Here is a 21,475-nt window from a genome sequence, read left to right as displayed (position 1 = left end):
GTGCTGGTGAAGATCTGGAGAAAAGGGAGCCCTCATGCAGTTGGTGGGATTGCAGATTGGTATAGCCACTATGGAAATCGGTATGGAGTTATCTCAAACAACTGGAAATGGAACTACCTTATGACCCAGCAATTCCACTCTTAGGTTCTATCCAGAGAAATCCAAAACACTAATTCAAAAAATATATAGGCACCCCTATGTTTATTGCAGCTCTATTCACAATAGATAAGACATGAAAACAACCAAAATGCTCATCGGTAGGTGACTGTGTCAACAAACTGTGGGTACATAAATTCCATTTATTCTTATTCAACAATCATTGCCATAGATAGCTTCTGAACACAGGAACAAGTTAAGTATGAAATACAGGTATCCCCCGCAATCCAAAACTAGAGCATTCCTATGATATCTTTTGTAATCCAAAATAGTGTAAAGCAAACAAGCAATTACCTTTGGACACATCCTGCCCGTGGATGCGCAGAATAAATTGTGATAAAGCGCAGATGTTCACAAACACTGTTCAAAGGCAGCTTGATGCTGAAATAACGAGTATAGTTCTCTTGGTGGTGTCACTCTTGCTGCCTCTATGGCAGCCCATTGCAAAATAAACACTGAATGCTATTTTTGCCTTTTTTCATAAAAGCAAAAAACATCTTTGGATTTCTTTTGGTTAGCTAAAACAAGTACTAATGTAGGTCTTTTATAAAAGTGAAGTGGAGTAAAGAAAACTTTTGAAAAGCAGAGATAGCTGTAACTAATGATAACAGTGTACTTTTGGTATTTTATGGTTGTTTGGTAGATAATTTATATTGAAAACAGGGATAAGTTATGTATTACCTATTCTAGTTTTAATTATTATATTGCATATTGAATATTTGTAGCTTTCCACATTGTTAACTATTAAATCTTACAGGGATAATAAACATTATCATAAATATAGTTTTTTTCATAAGTTTAAGATATCACTTTTTATAACATTCCCTATCTAATATCAAATAACAATGTCATGGGAATAAAGTAAATAATACACTTACCATCACAAAATGAGGGTGAAATCCAAATAGTAATTTGTGCAACAAAATTTTGTTGTGGGTATGATTCAGTGTAATATTTTTAAAAATAATGTAGAAGATTAAAAAAAATCCCACACAAAATAGCAAAAATCACCAGACATTAAAAGTAAATAAAAAATAAAATTCATATCTGGATAATAACTCCATTGATAGAAAATTAAAAAGAAAGGGATTAAATATTGAGCACAGAGGACTTCAGTAGCTCAAAAATGACTTTCCTAATAGGAAGCACTAAAATACATTTCTGAGGAATCCATTAAAGATTTTTTATTAGGAAAAAAAAATCAAAAAAGAGAAACTTTGAGTTTCGGAATGATGTAGAGGTCCAGAGATGTATTCTCAACAAACTGGCAGACTCTTAATATATGACTGTAATGACGTCTATGACCGATTTTATTTTAATTATTTTTATAATTACTGTAGGATTTTAAAAAAGGGATTGGCTCCTGAGAATTCTAACTGAAGTTAGACAGAAAGTTAACCTCATGTCCAATGATGAGTAACGTTTTGTGTTTGTAAGCTCAGCACATATCCTTAATATTAGCATTAAAGGAATTAATGGTGTATGTTGATGTGAGTTTCTAAAGGATAAAGAAATATTGTTCCAAGGGTGAAATGTTTAATCTCATACTTACTCAATATTAAAAATAATTATTTTTACTCTCAGTAGCATAATCTCTAGATTTACCTCTCACTTCTCCCCTTCCTTATTATTTTGATTAATTTGAAATACTTATTAAATAAATATCTCTTATTAAATTAATTTCATGTTCCAGATCATTATATTTTCCAGGAGATGGCACTATAGCACTTTGTTTTTTAGTCCAGATAACAAATGTATAAGCCAAAGGTTATTTTAGCAATGTATTATATAATGTTGAGTTAATTAAACATTCTTTTTAGTCCACTATACTCTCTTCAATTATTTGTCTTGAGCATTGAGTTTATTAGTTATTTCTCTAGGTCTATATTAAAAGTTTGAAGTGTTCTATCTCAAGGTTGTAGTATATAATTTTAATAAATGCTCTGTTTCATTTTGCAATAAAATTTAAGAAATAATCTAACCTGATAAAGGAGAACATGAAAGTATTTATGAATCAAAATGTTATAAGTTGCAATGTTTAATAAATAATAATAAACTGCAACAATGCCAGGGAAGACCAAATTCAACACGATTTAGATTTGTGATAATGCTGAGAGAACCTGGAATCATCCACTATTATATAATTTTGGTAGTTTTAGTAAACACGTAATTCCATATGAAGAAATTTTGATGTTTCATGTCAATAAGGTATGAAATGAACCCTTTTAGGGATTTGGTACTTAAAACCTATTTTGATATTTTAAATTTTTTTCCTCATGCATTCTACTGTATTCTTATGTGACCATATATAGTATTTGCTTGTTGCTGGATCATGACGGAATCTAGACACTCACTTATTTGTATAGTTCAGTGAAATATTCATTAAGCATAAGTTCTAGGTGTGGGTGGTATGATGATAACACAAATTCTTTGATCTTGAGGAGTTCAAAGTTTTAGATGAGACAGGTGTGTGAATTTTTATTAAATTGTTAATTGTTTTTTGTGATGCAGGTGATTGAACAGATGAAGGGCTTGTGCTTTTTAAGAATTTAAAAGGTATCTACCAAAACATTTAGAGGTTTCTAAAATAGTAGATAAGGTATTTAGGAAAAAATAACCATTGACACATCAAGAATCTTCTCCATTAAAAAAAAGAAAAAGTCCTACTCCCCAGAAAATAACACTCTGAGGGGGAGATTCCTTCCCAGTCCAGCTCCTGCCAGTCTTCCTGTCTCATCTAAGGGAGGCAAAAATAAAAATGTATAATCAGGAGAGTCAGGTCTACAAGAATATAAATCAGGAATGCTGTTACCATAGGAAAGAGCGGAAGACCTGGGAATAGGGGTGGGGAAAGAAAGCAATATCTTTGGACAAACACTTATGAGGGTCACAATCTTAAGATAAAGGGCCAATGAAAGACTGAGATTTAATCAGATGATTATTGAATGGTTTTCTTCCCCCACAACTCACTAGCACACTACCACGTCTCCAGTACAGCAATGGGGGCTTGCAGCTAAAGAACTGCAAGATGTATACTGTGTCCGAGGAGAGTACAAAAGGAAGGCCATTGTCAAAGAGACAATGACAGGACCCTCCAGGAATTTGAAGTCTCTGCAAACTATAGTTACAATAAACATTAAACATAGCCAACTTCTAGTTGGATTAATGTAAAATCTCACATTAAAAATGGGAACTATGTGAGTTAACGTATGTGTTAATTAACTTGATTGTGGCAATCACTTCACAGTGTATAGGTATATTAAGTCATAACATTGTACATCTTTAAACTTTTCTTTTAAAGGTCTATTTACCTCTTTCCAAATTACCCCTACAGCAGGTCCAGTTTTCAACAAATGTGTCATGTCCAAAAGGAAAAAACAAAACAAAACAAAACAAAACAAAACAAAGAAAAAACACTCTTAAGATACAAAGTATTCATTAAAAAGCTATGATTAATATGGTCAGGGCTCTCATGAAAATAGTTGAGACCATGTAAAAGCAGATGGGAAATGTAAGAAAAAAATATGGATGTTCTTATGAAGAATCAAAAGACGTGCTAGAAACCAAAAACTCAGTGGCAGAAAATAAGAATGTCTTAGATACGTTCATCAAGTACACTTGACAAAGCTAAGAAAAGAATTAGTGAATTTGGAGACAGGTTCATATAAACATTCTACACAGGAGGGCGATGCAAAGATGATTCATCGCTAGCATGCCGAACTTACAATGTTGAAGTTCTGCAGGCAGAGTGAAAATTGTAGAGTTCAGAAAATTGGATCTAACAGAGGAAAAGCGTCAGAGAAGAAGTAAATGAAGCTCAAAGAAAATATTTGTTTTCTGAACAGATCTGAAACATAATTATTTGTTTAACAATAGTAACTATTAAATGATTCTCGCATATGGATATGTGAAATGAATGACAGCAATATCATGAATGAGAAGGGGGAATTGGAACTACTCTGATGAAAGGCACCTGCATAAAAGGGACACTGCAGTATTCGGAGCAGTATAATGCTACTGGAAATACTAGATTAGTTAAGAATATATATAGTGAATGCCAGGATATCCACTAAAAATTGTTTCAAAGACTATTTACATTGTAAGAGAGGATATATGCTAATTTAGCATGCAAAATGTAATTAAAGCCAGAGATGGCTAAAAGAGAGGGCGAAGGGGAAATGAAGGACAAAAGGAGTGACCTCAGAAAGATAGTAGAATAAGAGTTTTTCACTCTCATCTCTCCAAAGAACATCAATTTTAACAACTACTCACAGACAAGAATACCTTTCTGGAGTCCAGAAGTCCAGCAGAGAATGTTGGAATAAAACATCAGAGAATACATGTATTGAAGAGGGTAAGAAGAACAGTTTCTCTTTAGTCATGTTATACTTCCCCCAAGGCAGCACAATTCAGAGCCAGGAGAGACATTTCAGCCCACAGTTTCTTGATGGGGATAGGTGAGAGTGTAGTGAGTGAGTACCTGACTTCCCCAGCTGTACGGGATGCTGTCCAAGAGGCCTACTTTCTCATCCTGCCCAGAATATGGAGGAGATTGGCACAGCTGAGGGTTAGGGAAACATTGAGAGCACAAAAATGGTAAATTGTAGCAGTCAGGACTCAGAACGCATCAAAGGGCCAGGGATCCTACAAACTACTTGGACTCCATCAGCAAGGCTGACCACAAGCCCCAACTGGCTCAGAGGCACACCCAACTCTCCAGGTACCTCAACTATACCCCTGTGACTGGCTCCCTGTGTGCAATCTCATGGGTAGTGGGTCTGAGCCTTTGAAAACAGCTCATGAGTGTGTGCAGAAAGCTGGACTGACTCTGGGATTTGAAGAACATATATGAATTTTGAGTAAACCAGGCAGCACCTGAGGGCAACAAACAGGAAGCTCTCAGCACCTGGTTTGGCTTTACAGTATTAAGAGAAGTCATAAAAACCTTAAAAATGAACATATTCCCTGTTCCCAAATGGGAATAAGAGGTGTAGAGCAAGTGCATCCATCGGAAAAGTCTCAGAGAGCTTCAAAAACCGTATGTGGGCTGACTGGTAAAGATGTTTCCCTCTTGAAAATAATTAGTAAAGCTAGGAGAAGGAGCCTCACTCCTTATTCACATGTGAAGACATCAACACAAGACTTGAAGGAACATAAAATACATACATACATACATACATACATACATACATACATACATCATAAATAAATAATCAAGAAAACATGACACCATCAAACAGGCACAATTTTTCAGTAATGAATCACAAGGAAATGAAGATCTACAAATTGCTTGACCAAGAATGGAAAATAATTGTTTTAAGGAAGCTCAGAGACCTACAGGAGAAAACAGATAACTCAATAAAATCAGGAAAACAATACATGAACAAAATAAAAGGTTTAATAGAGAGAAATCATAAAAAAGAACCAAGCAGGAGTTTTGGAGCACAATGAATAAAATTAAAAATGCAACAGAGCCTGCACAACAGACTTGATCATGTAGAAGAAGCAATCTGTGAACTTGAAGATAAGTCATTTGAAATTATTCAGTCAGAGATAAAGAAAAAAAAAAAAGAGTGGAACAGTTTCTGAATCCCTTGAGATTTTGCTTCCCAGCAGTTGTCATTAGTTAGGCTCAAACTCTTACAAGCTTTCCATAATAAATAAATAAGTAAATAAGCAAATATGTAAATAAGTAAAAAATAAAATAAAAAGACATGAAGAAAGTCTACAGGATTTATGGGACACCATAAAGAGAGCTAACATTTGCATTATGGGAGATCTTGAAGGATAAGAATGGGATAAAGGAACAGAAACTTTAAAGAAATAATGGATGAACACTTTCCATATCTGGGATACATAGGGAAATCAGGTACATGATTATCAAAAGTCCCCAAACAGGTTGAACCCAAAGAAGACTTCACCAAAGCACATTATAATCAAGCTGTTAAAAATCAAAGACAAAATTTTGAAAGCAACAAGGAAAAAAAGGCTTTTCACATACATGGAAACCCGCATTAGGCTATTAGCAGATTTCTCAGCAGATTTATTATAGGCTAAGTTATCATAGGTTGACAAAGAAAAGGTTGGACAATTTAGTTCGCTAATTTTCCACCATGCACTTACATGGTGCAAAGTTCGCGAACTTAATAGTCCAAGTTTCATATTCAATATGCTGAAGGAAAAAAAAAATGCATTACCTAGCAAAGATGTCCTTCAGAAATAGAGAAAGACTTTCCCCGATGAACAAAAGCTGAGAGGATTCATCACAACTAGACTTACCTGACAAAAAATGCTAAAGGGGGTTCCTCAAACTGACAAAAGGAAGTCATGTGAAAGTATAAAACAGTGGTAAAGGTAAGTATATAGTAAACTCAGAATACTTTAATATTGTAATGGTGTGTGTAAACCACTTTTAACTCTAGTGTAAAGGTGAAAAGACAAAAGTAATAAAAATTATAGCTGCAATAATTTGTTAATGGATACACATACAAAAAGATGTAAATTGTGGCAACAAAATCACAAAATCTGGGAAGGAGAAGTAAAAGTGTGTTTTTTTTGGTATATGAATGAGGTCGAATTGTTACCAACCTAAAGTAGATTGCTATAACTATAAGATGTTTGCATAAGCCTCATACTAACACTAAAGCAAAATTGTATAGTTGATACATAAAAGAACGAGAAAGGATATAAGGATATTACTATAGAAAACTATAAAATCCCAAAGACAGACAGATATAGTGGAAGAAAGGAACTACAAAACAGAGAAAAATAAATTAACAAAATGGCGATATTAAGTCTTACCTACTAATACTTACTTTAAATAGAAATGAATTAAATTCTCCAATAAAAAGGTAGAGAGTGGCTGGATGGATTAAACAAACAAACAAAAACAAACCAAGATCCAACTCTATGCTGCCTAAAAGAGACTCACTTCAGCTTTAAGGACTCACATAAATGAAAATGAAGAAATGAAAAAAAAAGATATTCCATGAAAATTGAAACAAAAATACAGCAGGAATGGCTATATTTATGGCAAACTAGAGTTTAAGTCACAAACTGTCATAAGAACACAGAAGGTAATTCTATGTTGATGGAGGGGTCAGTTCATAAGAGCATGAAACAATTGCAAATATATGAGTTGTGATCAGAAAAAAAAGGTGGATGTTTAAATAAAATAATTATTACAGTAAAAGACACATTGCCATTAGTCCCCTCACTTCGAACACCTTTATCCCATCGTTCTTGTCATTTTCTGAAGCAGATCTGCAAGTACTCTTTCATGAGTGTCTTTAGTTGCCCTGTTGTGGCTGCCTCCATGTCTTGAATTAATTCAAAATGTTTACCTTTCCTGGTCATTTTGACTTTGGGGAAGAGCCAGAAGTTGTACGGTGCCAGATCCGGTGTATAAGGTGGGTGAGGACACACCGTAATGTTTTTATTTGACAGAAATTGCCGTACCAGAAGTGATGTGTGACATGGAGCATTGACATAATGGGGGATGAAACAGTTTGCCATTTCATGTTAATGCATTGTTCTTGATCCATGATTTATGGCACACTTTAAAACACACTTTCTCTCAACCGTAGCTCACACCCAACTGCACCAAACAAGTTGAAACTTGTCACACACTGTTATTAAGGTTCTACACACTGCTTCCTGTATTGAAGATCCCTGCCTTTCTGTTGGATGGCACGCAGCAGCAGCATTCACCATATTTTTTTGCTGCACCTCATATATGCACCCGACATCAGAGCACATAAATATATAAAGTAAATATAAACAGATCTGAAGGGAGAAATAGACGGTATTGCAACAATAATAAGAATTTCAGTACCTCAATTTCAACAATGGATAACTTATCCAGACAGGAAATTAGGAAATATTAAACTTGAACTACACTTTAGACCAAATGGACCTAACAAATATACAGAACATTCTATCCAACAGGAGCAGAGCATGCATTTTTTTCAAGTGCACACACAACATTCTCCATAATAGGTCATGTGTTAGGTCACATATCAGGTCTTAACAAATTTAGGAAGATTGATATCATATCAAGTATTTTTTTTCTGACCACAATGGTATAAAAGTAGAATTCAGTAACAGGAGAAATATTTGAAAATTCTCAAATATGAAGGTACTAATATGTTATTAAACAACCAATGTCAAAGAAGAAATCAAATGGAAAATGAAAAATATATCAAGGCAAGTGAAAATGGAAACACAACACAGCAAAACTTATGTGATATAACTAAACCAATTCTAAGAGTGAAATATAGAGCAATAAACACGTTAAGAAAAAAAGATCTCAAATAACCTATCTGTACATCTCAAAATAGAAAAAGAGGACCAGCTAAGCCAAGAGTTAGCAGAAGAAAGGGAGTAACAAATACCGGAGGAGAAATAAATGAAAGAAAGAATATAAAAACATAGAAAATATCAACAAAACTAAGAGTTGGTTTTTGAAAAAAATACGAAAAATTCACAAACCTTAAGCTAGACTAAGAAAAACGAAGATACACATAAAGTCACAAATGTAAAATAAGATATTACCACTGAGAACACAGAAATAAAAAACATTATAAGGGAGTACTATGAACAGTTTACATGCCAACAAATGGATAACCTAGAAGAAATGGATAAATTCCTAGAAACATACAACCTACAAAGACTGAATCATGAAAAAATAAAAATTATGAACAGACCAATAATGAATAAGGAGATTGAATAATTCAAAATCTCCTACCAAATAAAAGTCCAGGGTCAGGTGGCTTCCCAGGTGAATTCCACCAAACACAGAAGAATTAATACCAATTCTCAGACTCTACCAGAAAATTTGATGAAGAGGGAATACTTCCAAACTCATTTTACCAGGCCAGCATTACGCTGATACCAAAATCAGAGATGAACCTTTTAAGAAAAGAAAATTATATGCCAATATCCCTGAAGGACATAGAAGAATGTTCTCAGCAAAATATTGACAAAGCAAATTCACCATGACAGTAAAGAGATGATACACTGTGATCTAGTCAAATTTATCTCTGGTGTGCAAGAATGGTTCACTATCCATGTCAGTAGACGTGATACAAGACATGAACATAATGAAGGATAAAATTGTATCATTTCAATAGATGCAGAAAAAGAAATGTTTGACAACGTTGAACACCCTTTTGTGAAAAAGAAAAATAAAGCTCAACAAACTAGGTTTAGAAAGAATGTACCTCAATATAATAAAGGCCATATTGACAATCCCACAGATAACTTCTTACTCAATGGTGGAAAGCTGAAGGTGTCTCCTCTAAAATCAGAAACAAAACAAACATGCCCACTCTCACCACTTCCATTCAACATTGTAATGGAAGTCCTAGCCAGAGCATTATGCAAAAAAGATAAATAAAAGGCATTTAAATTGGAAAGGAAAAAGTAAAGTTGTTTCTGTTTGTAGATGACATGATGTATAGAAAACCTCAAAGACTTGATGTAATTGGCATTTATAGAATACTTCATCCCATAATGACAGAATACATAATCTCTTCAAACTCACATAAATATTCACCAAGATAGAGCACATTTTGAGCCATAAAACAAACCTTAACAAATAGGAATAATAGAAATCATACAAAGGATGCTCTTAGAACACAAATTAATAAGGAATCAATAAATGAAGAAAAAAGCACACACATTGGAAAGAAAAAAAATTGTCTTATTTGACAAAATTGTCTTAAATGACATGATTATGGAAAACTCCATATTCTACAGGGAAGTCTCTGAATTAATAAGCAGGTATATAGCAAGGTCGCAGGTTAAAATGTCAATATATAAAGTTCAGTTTTTATATGTCAGCAGTGAACAATTGGAATTTGAAATTAGAAAAAGAATAGTAGAGAAGTAAATTACCTAGTCAACACAAAAACAATCAGGCTGCGCATTTTTACGTAATCTGATAAAGCCTAGAGCATCCATTGGAATGCCGGAACTACCTAGCAAGAACACTGAGTAGTCTCTCTCTCTTTTTTAAATTAGTTTCAGGTGTACAAAGCAACATAATAGTTAGATATTTATACAGAGATAACCTCCCTTCCCCAAGCTCCTGCCCGTCTGACATCGTATATAACTGTAACAATACCATTGACTGTCTTCCTTATGCTATACTCCACCTCCCGTGACAACATATATGTAAATACATAACTATTTAATTATAGTTGATATACAATATTATTCTACTTCAGCTTCAGGGGTATAGTGTATTGGTCAGGCATCTACACAGTCTATGAAATGATCCCCCTAATAAGTCCAGTGCCCACCTGGCACCCTACGTAATCTTTACAACATTGTTGATTATATTCCCTGTACTTTATTTTATATCCCCATGACTATACTAATTTGCTCTTTCTAAACCCTTCACCTTCTCCTCATCTCTTCCTCCCTCCCATCTAGCAACAAGTTTTTTGTTTTTGTTTTTTCTGTATCTCTGAGTCTATTTCTGTTTTGTTTGGTCATTTATTCTGTTCTTTAGATTTCATATATAAGTGAGATCACATGGTATTTGTCTTTCTCAGTCTGACTTATTTCACTTCGCATAATATTCTCAAGGTCCATCCATGTTGTTGCAAATGGATTAAAGAAATGCAAATAAAACCACAGGGAGATTCCACCTCAGTCCTGTCAGAATGACAATCATTAATAAATCAACAAACAACAAGTGTTGGTGAAGATGTGGAGGAAAGGGAATCCTCGTGCACTGTTGGTGGGATTGCAGATTGGTGCAGCCACTATGGAACACAGTATGGAGATTCCTTAAAAAATTGAAAATGGAATTACCTTATGACTCAGCAATTCCAGTCCTGGGTATCTATCCAAAGAAAGCTAAAACACTAATTTGGAAAAAAAAATATATATGCACTCCTATGTTTATTTCAGTGCTTTCGACAATAGCCAAGATATGGAAACAAGCAAAATGCCCATCGATAGATGATCTGATAAAGAAACTGTGCTACATTTATCCAGTGGAGTATTACTAGGCCATGGAAAAGAATGAAAACTTACCATTTGCAACAACATGCATGGACCAGTAGTTTCTTTTGTTTTTTGCAAAATCTTTAGTCAGTTTTCCTGCTAGTGTCCTCCTTGTCATCATAAATTGTTTCCAAGATTATTTTTGATTAGAAAAAGCCAGTCTCATTAGGTTTATTTCATAAGTTCAGTACTATTCTTAATTATTTATATAGCTCATTTTGAATTTATTTTTTTAAAGAATATATACATTTTATTTTTTGTATTTATTTATTTAATTTATTTATTTTGAAGGAGGGCACAGCTCACAGTGGCCCATGTGGGGATCGAACCGGCAACCTTGGTGCTACCGGCACCAAGCTCTAACCAACTGAGCCAACCGGCCACCCCTTTTTTGAATTTATTTTGCAAAGAGAACCATAAATGATCAATTTCTAAGGCCACAGAATAAACTTTTGTCTGGAAATTTTCATAACGGATATTGTATGGGATTTTTAAAGCCTCTAATTTTTGCTCTTCTGTCAGATTTCTAGGAAACTCACTCAAGGGCACTCTCTCCATTAGATATCAAGTGTAGTACTTACAAATATGGGTGAATTGTATTCCTTATGCGGCCTCCAAAGTTTACTAAAGTTCCTCTCCTATCTGTAAATGACCTTTCTCGCTACATTTAAGCTAGGATCCTGTCACCCAACTACCAGTGCTGCTTTCCTGGAGGACTTGGTAAGCCTTGCCTGCACATAATGTTTCATTTCAATTTTGTATCCTGAAACTTTATTGAATTAATTGATTAGTTCTGTGAGTTTTTCAGAGGAGTTTTTATGATTTTCTGTATATAAGATCATGTCACATGCAAATAGACTCTTTTATATTTGCTTTTTAATTTAACTACCTTTTATTTTCCTTGCCTTTTATTTTTCAGACTAGAACTTCCAGTACTATACTGAATGGAAGCAGTGATAGTGGCACCCGTGCCTTATTCTTACCTTAGAGGGAAGACTCCACCTTTCACGACTATTATGTTAGTTAGCTGTGGACTTGTCAAATGTGGCCTTTATTATATTGAGGTATGTTCTTTCTATACCTACTTTATTAGCTGTTTTTATAATGATCAGTTGTTGAATTTTGCCGAATGGTTTTTCTTCATCTTTTGAGACTATCATATGATTTTTATATTTTATTTTATTAATGTGGTATAGCACATTTATTAATTTGGATATGATGAACCATTCTTGCATTCCAGGGATAATCCGCTTGACTGTGGTGTATGTTCCTTTTAATGTATTAATGAATTTCGTTTGCTGGTAGTTTGTTGAAAATTTTTGCATCTTTGTTCATCATGAATATTGGCCTATAGTTTTCTTTACTTGTAGTGTCCCTTTCTAGGGTTGGTATCACTCTTTCTGACTGTATCATTTCAAGAACTTTTATTCAAACATGTACAGAACAAAACCTAATGAGTAAATGGTATCTTTTTTTTTAGATTTTTTGCAGTTGGAACATAATTGCAATTAGAAGTATCTGGCTTGAAATGTAATGCTTTACTGGAACACACCTTTTTAAGCTTTAGTAATGCTATTAGCATTTATTGAACTATGTTTTATATTTTCTAGAGGTATATTTACCTTTGTGACAGTATGAATGAGTTTTATCATACAGAAGTCTCCAAAATTGAACTGAAAAGGAAGATCTAAATAGAACTGAAAAGGAAGATCTAAAAATAGCTTTCATTCTTGACTTTAACATTAATATTAAATACTTAACTGTTCAAGTTCCCTGTACTCTATTTGGCTTTTTATCTGAGAAGAAAAAAAATCAAGCAGCAATATTTTAAGCAATATTAAATGAATAATAGCCCTATGCCATAGAGGAAGTCTGTTGCCTTTTAATGAATAACTGAATTTAATGTATAACTCAATCAAAATAAATGACACAAAACTCTTTACAAGATATTTTCTCTTAAATATCAGTCCTGAATATATTTTTGAAAAGTCACTATTTTTTCTTTTCAAACTAACAGATATGACATTAAATTGATTCAAGATTTATAGTACCCAGTATTCCTTGTGAATATAATTTAAATAGCTGACACAAGAAATATATTTTTAGAAGGATGGCTTAACTGATTGGCAGGTAATTAATCTTGAAAAGGGAGACTAATTAGACAGTTTTTCTTTGTCATAAATATGCTACCATTTGAAGGCAACATGTTTCGAAGGCAACATGAAGGCAACATGAAGGTATAATTCATAACAAAACAATTCAGGAAAATTAAATTATTATAGTTGGTAGAACTTAATGTGGAAATACTTGCTCCCTAGAGCACCGTAAAAATTAAGGTGTTTTCATTATGTAGAACTTCAGACACTTTGGAGAGAGCAATCCCATAGTGAACAAAACATTTTTAAATCTCTGTGCTTATAAACTTACACATAAAAACATTTGTAATGTTGTGAATCATTAAAAACTTGGTAGTTTAAAATATCAATTAACATTCCCTGTTGAATTTACTGTTATAATGTACATCATTCTAATTTATTTTCTGTACCTGACTTGTCTTTTCATGGAAAAATTGACCTGGCTCATATAATTCATTTAATAGGATATGGGAAGTTTAAAGTGCTGCATTCCACTCTAAGATCTGGGAATTGGAAGTTCTTTAGGTCAGTATCTTATTCCAAAGTCTGCCTTCAGGTTAGGAGAGATCAAGCAAATTTTTCAAACCAGAACTGTCCAAGGAAATAAGCAATTCCCTTTGTAGTAATACTCTGTTTTCCAAACATCATGATGTATCTCAGCAATAAAGGTGAATGTAGTTTTAGCCTGTATCATTAAGTGGATATTTTACCCTCAGTGGCTTGATATTAGGTAGGTTAGGTTGAGATTGATAGAGAATAATAATGCTAATGTCCTAACATTATGTACCATTATTATTATTTCTTGTAGTTTGTGAAAGCACACACACATGCTCCCCAAAATACTTGAATTGTAATAATTAAAAGATTCATGTTTAAATAACTCAGAATTTGGTGGTTACCAGAGGGTAAGGGGGTTGGGGGGTGGGGGATGAGGATGAGGGGGATCAAATGTATGGTGATGGAGGGGAGCTGACTCTGGGTGGTGAACGCACGGTGTGATTTATGGATGATGTGATGCAGAATTGCACACCTGAAATCTATGTAATTTTACTGACAATTGTCACCCCAATAAATTTAAAAATAAGGAGATACATTACTGTAAATGGTGACTATATTTGCCAGTATTTGTAATTAGCGTGTATATATATTTTAACTGTAAATTTTTTGAACACTTTAATATTTCTAGTAGATAGTGAATTATTTGTGGGTAAAGAATGTATTGTTTACTTCTAAATCCCTATCACTTTACTTCAGGCTGACTAATGCTAAATCACCTGCTTTATTTGCTGGTTTCTTTCTTTCTTTCAAGTAATTACCAAAAATATCTTTCAATAACCATTCTTTTGGTAGTCACACCTGTTTTTTTGCCCTTTTAGACATATTATCTCCTGCATTTCTCAAATATATGCATACTTGTTCTGGGACTTTTGCTAAACAAGAGAGTATGTTTAAGACCGTGGGATTTGATGGAAAGTAAATAAATACTGCTCCTTTGGAGTATGTGAATGGTGTAGATGATAATTTACTAAAATGTGATTAGCTTATGAGAATGTGAAAATAAATTCCCAAGGTACAGGAAATAGAATAAAAGGTAAAGAATGAGTTTAATTCATGTTTTAAAACCGCATTTTCCTTTTGCTGAACATTAAAAGTATTTTATTGCTTTATTAATAATTAATGTCTTTGTATGTACTAGGGTGTCAAAAAATGTATACAAGTGGACACTTTGTTAAAGATGCTCAAGCAGTAGTTTGCCATAATCTACTGCAACAAGTTACCGGACACTGATGGTCGCCACTTTGAGCACCTCTTGCAATCACAGAAGTCAAACGTGATTTGTATTCATCTTTTGTTATCGGTATATATTGAGTATTACAATTTTAACACGGTTTTTTTCTTTCTTAAAAATGTGTATACATTTTTTTGGCACACTCTGTATTTTTTGAGTTTCTGACTATTTCATTATGCTAGATTCCCTCTTTGACTGGGAATTACTAGGACAGTGGGTTTGAACCTGTTTCAGCTGCTTGAATGTCAAAGTTCTCTCCAAGAAAGCCTGTCAGAATTTACATGCTTAGGATAGTATGATCATTGTCATTGATCTTTGAAAATTCTGAATTTGTCATATTTTACTGTTTGATAATTTTATAAGTAAAAATACTATTTCTTTTGATTTTCTAAGTTTAATTATATTTCAGATTTATTAGTCATTTATATATTTTTGAGCTTTATTTTTTATTAAATTTATTGGGGTGACTTTGGTTAGTAAAATTGTACAGGTTTCAAGTGTCCATTTCTATAATACATCATCTATATAACGCATTGTGTATTCACTACTCAGAGTCAGTTCTCCTTCCAACTAAAAAAGAAACTAAAACTCACAGACACAGACAACGTTTTAGTAGTTACCAGAGGGTAAGGGGTGAAGGAGGTGTTAAAAGAAGGAAAAGGGGGTCATATATATGGTGAATAGATATAGAAGTCATTTATATTTTGTTTTCTGAAAATTGTCTTAAATTTTACTAATTTGTAGCTGCTATTGTTAACATTCCTTAGCATCATTATCAGAGGCTGATTCTATTTCTTCAACCTTAAGTTTACCATTCAAAAATAGCATGTTATATAAAATGTTCTGTTTTACAAACACCTCTCTGCTTGACCCTCTTTTTATTTTCAGATATTTCTTACAGATTCTTGACTACCCCGATTCTCCAATCCCTCACAGTATACTCACCATTGTGTATTATTTAGTTTGCTAACAAAGTCAGAATTTTTTAGAAGCTGGCTTCATATTGTTGTAAGACCCCCACCTCGAGTCAAGAACCTTCTCCAATGTAGATCCAGCTTCTATTTTCCTAGTTAATATTTTATCACATACAGATTTTTTTGTATTAGCGTTATATTGCCACGCTGGAAAACCTGTACCCGTTTTCCCCTCACATTGTCCAATATCTCCCACATTCATGTCTTTGCTGATTTTAATCCCATTGTCTCCCTTTTTTTTAAATCTCTAATTGAAACTCTGTAAAGAATTTCAAATTCCACATTTCTTTATATAAGCTAAGCTTATTCTCAACAAGGGTTTCTGGGAACCACCAGTACTGGATTGTATATGACATTTACATGTTTTGTCTCCTATAAGGTGGTCTGAGTTGCCCTGTAGATATTTAGATAATGAGCTCTTTAAAGGCTGGCCCTGTACCCTCCTCCTCACAGTACTGTGGGGTTTTGCAAACAATAATCTTGATCTGTGTTCAATTAAATTGTATCTACTTGGTTGTTGGTAAAATTCAGTTTTATTGTAAAGGTTAAGTCGTTCATCAAATAGTCTCCAAACTTCTTTTGGGTTTTCATATTTGTTTTTCAGAGTAAGTTTACTACTCTGGTTTAAAGAACATTTATAAATATTCTTTTTGGAGATGCCTTTTTAAGCTTTATAATAGTATAGACACATTACATTTAGTTACTTTGTGTTTGGGCAACAGATCCTCAGAAACAGTTAATTTTGAAGAATATACTTCTAAACTTGATGACTCCTGATACTATCTGTATGTTTAGAGAGATTCAATTTTTTCGCTTCCATCTTTAGCGAAAATAAGAATGACCATTATCAATATGAATGGGAAGTCATCTTTGCAGATTTACTTTAATATACAGGTCCAGAAAATCTATAACAAGAATTTCAAATGTAAATTGCTATTTCTGTAGTATTTAAGGGTGAAATACAAGTAGTTTATATTATGAAATAATTTACAGGGCAGTTTATAGCTTTACATGTAATTACAGCTTAATAAATGTTTTTTGTTTCACCCATATGGCCTCATTTTATCTTTAGCATAGTTTATTAGGTATGCGGTATTTTTAATTTCCATTTTACAAAGAAGGAAATCATTTGTGAAAAGGTAACATAATTAGCCAAAATTCATGAAAAACAAAGGAATGACACTGGGTGTATCTGCTATTAAAAGCGTGGTCCATAGACTGGAAGCTTTGGTATCACCTTGTTGAAAATACTTTGCATTTTAACAAGATGTCCGTGTGATTCCTTTGCACATTAAAATTGGAGAAGTACGTTAAATACCTGGTCACACTTTTCATCTGTTCTAAAATGTAGATTTTGTTATTAATCGGGTATGTTGAGGCCAACAGGTCAGGAGGCAAAGATAGTTTGTTACTCATAGCTCCCAGTAGGAGGAGGTGGCATACCCTACCGTGTGTGTGTGTGTGGGGGGGGGGGGGGGTTACAGGCAGCACCAGTGTCAGTCAGGAAGCACAGGAAGTGAGGGGAAAATGAGGGCAAGAACCTACGTTGTGATTTTCCTGGAAAGGCAAGGCAGGCTGAGCAGAGTTAGGAATGGCTAGTGTGGATAATTGCAGTGGGCACCATGGGGTAGGGGGTGTAAATACGGAGTCTATCTGTAATTGTCTGGCCCTGGGGTGACTGGGCGGGAGAGTAGTAGCCTGGAGTTTAAGAGCCACAGAAAGGAAGTGTTGGGAGTATGGGTTCCATATTGGTTAGTGCTACATGTGCATGTGCAAAGGTGAGTCCTTTGCTATCTCTGGGAATTGGCTAGTCCTGGGAGGGGCAGACTCTTCAGGTTCAGCAAAGCTTTAAGATGTCAAAGCATCAGAAAAACAGAAAATAACAAGTTATGATTAATACATTATCACATAGAGTCAAACCCTATCATAATGTAATAAGCAGAATGCAAGGAGTTTCGCTGTGTACACTATGGAGACACAGTTTTGCAAGGTTAAGGAAAGGACTGATGAGTCTGTTCAGCTCGCACCTGAAGTTCCCACCCAGGGGTCTGGCGGGGCAGGTGAATGCATTCAGGTCCTGGCCTCAATGGCACTACCTGGAGGCAGCTCTCCTCTTGAGTTCATTTCTTTATGGAGATTATTCTGATTTCTGTGGCTGGCAGGGACTTACTTCCAGGGGTGCAGCAACAATTTCAAAATGACTCCATGAGTTAGCATCTGATCCGACACTGGAACTGAAGGCAGAGGACCTCCTCTCCTTTATTGGCTTCTTCACCTCCCCTACTTCAAGCCTACTCTTCACCAGAGATAAGAACTATTAGTAAGAAACGTTTGAGCCATTCCTGTTGAAAGATGTGGAAGAATAGGATATGATTGACAGTTGGATTATATCAGAATTAATGAAGTTACGGGGAACTATAGAGCCACATGGTGCTGGCTAAATACAAATAACAATGTCATCTGCTTATCCAGCACCTACTATTGTGCTAGGTAATACACATTTAATCTTCACACACAGATATGAAACTTGGAGCTCCAAGAGGTTTAGTCATTTGACCAAAGTTATTATGTTTTGGAGAGTTAGTGTGAAACATCATGCCCAAGTGACTTCAAAGCCCATGCTATAGTCACATCTTTAGTGGCACAAAGTGGATGGCAATGCTTAAACAGTTTACGCATTGTAAGGACTTTCCTATCCTTAAAGAAAAGGCTGATCCCTCCGTTCATGAGTTCATTGTGATAGCATCAATAAGAGATAAAATGATTTCCCGATTTTTCTGAAATGGCTAGGGTTCAACTTTTTAGGTCAGTGTACTTTCCTTTTGTCATATTGAAAGCTAAATTATTGATCAAATCTGTAATGTTCCCAGGACTGCCTTTGCTTGGCTCATTTAGGTTGATAAATCTGGGATATAATTTAGGTATAACACTTAACTCAGGATAAAAAGCATTTTGCAGAGTTGTTTGAATATGGAAGAGAGTAGTTAATGTGGAATCGTAAAGTGATGCTTTACATTTTTGTCGCTTTTATTGAGATATAATTTATATACAATAAAGTTCACCAATTTTAAATGTAGAATTCAATAATTTTTGCCAATATATACTGTCAGATATAGTTTGTTTATAATTTATAGTAAAAGGTAAATTATATATGTGTATATATATGTATATATATTTGTCAGATATATTGTCTTAAGCTAAAATTTACCTTCTACTATAACATGAAATCCTGCATTTTTCTATGTAGCTAATGTTAGTCATATGTTGTTTATTACACATTTCTCTTACTTTTAGTGTATTACTGTTACTCAAAAACCTTTAGAAAAACTCTGTGCCCTGCCAATTTGAATTTCTCATTATTTATGTGACAAAATTCATTACTATGAAGAAAAAGAATTCTACATTAGATTACAGCTACGATACATAATTGTTCAAAAAACAAAGGATGAAATGTCACTAAATGCACCATTATGAGTATCTTATTACAACAACATATTATTAAAATTTACCACATTAACCTGAGTTGTTTCTCAAACTCTAGCTTCCATCAAAATCAGCCTGAAGGCTTCCAGAAACAGATTGTGGGTCCTATCCCCTGAGTTTTTCATCCACCATTTCCCAGGTGAGGTTCATGCCTATACTCTTAGGACCAGACCTTGCTTGAGAGCCAATCTGTTAGAAACGCGATTGTTTTCGAGCCATTTAGTCTTGTGTCAAAAATGTATTTCTGTTGTCTGTATAAAAAAAAGTTGTTTTTTGTGCTTTTAAATAAGCTTCCTGTCATTTAAAAGGCTGGAATGAATAATAAATTTCTTATTTAAATAATGACGGAAAATATGTGAATCTGATTCTGTAAAAGAAAACAAAAAAACCCAAAAAACTCCAGAATAGTCGACAGCACTTCAGGATAATCATTCCATTTAAAGAATTTCTCAATAAAAATACCTTAGTTCTGTAAATATAAGCGTTAACATCCAAAGGCAATTCAGAATAACATATATCTATATGAGTACCATATATCTATCAAAGTAACATATAACACATATCTACCTATATCTATAGTATTGTTTATACAACTATTTTTTATCTTTATTAAATTTATTGGGGTGACATTGGTTAGTAAAATTACATAGGTTTCAAGTATATATTTCTATAATACATCACCTATATACTGCATTGTGTAGACAGCTCTTTTGAAGGAAATGATTCTCCTCCTTTAAGAAGCCTCTGAGGATACATATTTACTTTACTCCCTGTTTCTTAACATCCACTTTTTTACATGTAAAATTTTTCTGTCAATTTTACAAAAAATATTATCTTGTATTTCATTACACAATTTTTAAACTTTTAACTTTCTTTGGTTATATACTTGATTAATTGTCATAGAACCTTATGTCTTTCATTTTCTTTCTAGTATGCTTGAAATATATGTCTTTAAATAGATAATTGAAGAAGAAATCAATTTTCCTCTTGGGGGTATTTTTCATAACCAGACATTAATAAAAGCTAGGGTTCAATTTTAATTACATGAAAATTATTTGGAATGAAATCTATAAAGTGATGCTAAAAGCATTGCTCTAAAAGAGTGACTTTCTCATTTAAGAATCTGTTATCATATGTTTCCTATGCGATCAAACTGTTCATCTCAGTCACGGTAATAAACCCCCTCCTCTGAAGCTGTCCGATTGCACTTTCTACTATTCACTAACATTCTCGACATGATTTACAAATTCAAATAAATCACCTCTTATCTCTGAATGAACTTTAAATGTATCTCTGCTTTCCTGTTACACATTCCCTTTTTCACTTAAAAATACTCTGCCCATTACTGAGGGACTATTTTCAGTTTTAAATCTCCAAGAAATATACCTTGATAATTCCTAACAACATGTTTCATTCTCATCTTCCTAGCTTTTCATAGAAATTTTTTTTAAATACATTTGATATTTGATTACATTCAACTTTATAGGTCTTTTGTTTTTTAAAATAATATTTATTACTTCGTTTTGTTTTTTTTTTCTTTAATTTAATTGGGGAATATTGTGGGACAGTGTATTTCTCCAGGGCCCTTCAGCTCCAAGTCGTTGTCCTTCAATGTAGTTGTGGAGGGCGCAGCTCAGCTCCACAGCCAGTCACTGTTTTCAATCTTTGAGAGCTTGCGCTCTGACCAACTGAGCCATCCGGCCACTGCTCTTTATTACTTCTTATGTATCCATAATGCCCTCCACAAAAATATTAGTTTCGCGAAGTCAAGTATTATTTCATATGTAGTGTTTATATTTGCTATAGTTCTTAGCAATTGCTAAAATTAATAGTCATCAAAAAAACTCATATTACACTAGTTTAGGAACTAGCCTGGTAAGGTAAAATGACCGTTAAAACTAGAGCCATTTGGCTGGAAAAAT

The sequence above is a fragment of the Rhinolophus ferrumequinum genome, chromosome 26 (assembly GCF_004115265.2).
Source record: "Rhinolophus ferrumequinum isolate MPI-CBG mRhiFer1 chromosome 26, mRhiFer1_v1.p, whole genome shotgun sequence".
Classification (NCBI taxonomy): domain Eukaryota; kingdom Metazoa; phylum Chordata; class Mammalia; order Chiroptera; family Rhinolophidae; genus Rhinolophus; species Rhinolophus ferrumequinum.
The sequence above is the reverse complement of the archived record's forward strand: the minus strand, read 5'-3'. Positions refer to the sequence as shown.